At 36.9% G+C, this 2,290-nt stretch overlaps 1 non-coding gene across 1 annotated transcript; it reads right to left on the reverse strand.

Annotated features, from left to right (window-relative positions):
• Positions 1–1,079: 1,079 nt before the first annotated feature.
• LOC131154618 (small nucleolar RNA R71) lies at positions 1,080–1,185 on the reverse strand. The gene has a single exon (XR_009136536.1). It is a non-coding gene; the product is annotated as a small nucleolar RNA R71 (small nucleolar RNA).
• Positions 1,186–2,290: the final 1,105 nt, after the last annotated feature.

Genomic DNA, 2,290 nt, shown 5'->3' on the forward strand with positions numbered 1-2,290 from the left:
TTCATTGAACTTGGAGTAAGTAGAACAACATCCTAAACTATACTCATGTTTAAAAACTGCTTTCTAGGAGTAGAGTTAATATAGATTTACTTGTTTTCATTTAATTGCTTTCCAGTTGTTGGTTAGAACTCACCCATTGAAAAATACCACATTTTACTTCTTTTACGGCTATAATAAACTAATTTGGAAGTGGTTTGATAACTGCGCTTTAAGTCTCCATGGATTGATACCCGACTTACCCACTTTCTACTAAACTTGGGATAGTTAGGTTTTGTAAATATTATTTTTTGTAGTTAAAGACCCAAGTCTTGACGAGCTTACCAAAATTTGGCACCATTACTAATGACTTGTCTATGGTTATAAGCCAACTTCCGCTTAAGAATATTGTTGACTTGTTTATTTTTATTTTTATTTGCTCTCCTTTTATTTTCACTTTCTTTATTATCTTTATTTTCTTTATTTTTGTTTACTCTTTTTAAAGTTTGAATCTTTGTGCTTACAAGTGTGTATGTTTGGTCTGCATTATTTGGAACTTGAGATAATTCCCATAGGTCTCGAGATTGAAAAATCTTGTAAGTCCCTTAGGAAGCCTATCTCTAATCCAAAGAAGGTCGGGTTGTCTAAATTGAAAGTCATGGCTGAAAATAACCCACTAGTTCCTGCTGGACAGATCCCAAAACCCTACGCTCGCCACCTACTTGTGGTGGGGCAACAACCCCTTCGGCCTCTTAGAGATTACTTTGTACCTAATGCATACACATCTTCATACTGCATCCGATTCCTGGATGTTTAGGCGGCACAATTTGAGATTAAGACTTCAATTATCTTGATGCTACCCAACTTTCATGGGAATTCCACCAAGAATCCATATCAGCATCTAGATGAGTTCTTGGAGATTTGCTCCACCATCTGCATACCTAATTTTAGTGATAATGCCCATCATCTTAGGATCTTACCATTCTCTCTGAAGGATAAGGCCAAATACTGGTTGATGTCCTTAGAGCCAAACTCGGTGACCAATTAGGCCATGATGCAACGTGAATTTCTGAAAAAGTATTTCCCAATTCGGAAAGCTAACCAACTGCGAAGGGCAATCACAAGTTTCGCACAAATGGATGGGGAACTTTTCTTTGAGACTTGGGAGCACTTTCGGGACTTGCTCTGTAAATGCCCACATCATCAGGTTCCTAAGTGGCAATTAATCCAACCTTTTTATGAAGGCTTAGCTGAGAGAGATGGGTCCATGGTTGATGCATTGTGCGGAGGTACTTCCTCACAAAGCACGAAAACGAGGCCTGGATTCTCTTAGAAAATTTGGCTGAAAATTCTTAGCAGCACATGGCTACTACTCATAGACTACCCAATCCAGCAACCTGTATGTCAATTTCAGTGTTGTCCTAAAAAAAGGGCGTGAATTGGGTATTTTAAAAATTAATTCTTTCAAGTTCTAATTTAGAAAACTATCAATTACAAACTTGTAAGCTACTTACAATGACCTTAATGTTTTTCAATTAATCAACCTAGTAAGTGATTTTGTCAATCAACCTAACTTACCCAATTACTTCGTAAACCTACTATATAATTAAAGTACTTACAATATTCACCCAAATAAGATTATGTAGAAATTAAATAGAGGTAAGGGTAAGAGAGATGCAAACTTAATTTTTACGAGGTTCGACCTACCCCAGCCTACGTCCTCTCCTTGAGCAACCCACTCAAGGATTCCACTAAAAATCTGCTCCTTTAACTGGGATGGAGCTTCCCTTACAATTTGCTACTTATAAGAGGCATAGCTTCCTCCTCAACCCCGATTCATAGGGCAAACCGTGAATACAAAATAATGAATACAATTTCTATAAAAATCAAAATGTTTCTAACTGAGCTAGTGTTGACCTTATAGGTCACACTCAGTTTTGATTATGACAAATACTTAGGTATTTGATGGTTTTCAAGTGTATGTGCATGTTCGTTTTAGCAGATCAAGTAATGGCACATGAAAGCGAAGCATGAAGACCTTGAGGATTCTCTTTCATTTTGTAAATTCAATTAATGTAATATGGGTCTGTAATAATCTCTGCATGTCATGCATATAGGTTTTTGTAAGCTCAACATGACCATAGACTGATCTTAGGGTACCGAATGTCATTAGGGCACCCTTTGGTCGATCAACATTGGATTTTTTCGGTGTCCTCATAGACCCTAAAAATACCTTAGGTCCCTACACAAATGCACATAATAGTCCCCATAATCACTTATAATATCAGGGGAATTAGTTGAAAAAATAAACTAA

Source organism: Malania oleifera, chromosome 4 (assembly GCF_029873635.1).
Source record: "Malania oleifera isolate guangnan ecotype guangnan chromosome 4, ASM2987363v1, whole genome shotgun sequence".
NCBI classification, from domain to species: Eukaryota; Viridiplantae; Streptophyta; class Magnoliopsida; order Santalales; family Ximeniaceae; genus Malania; species Malania oleifera.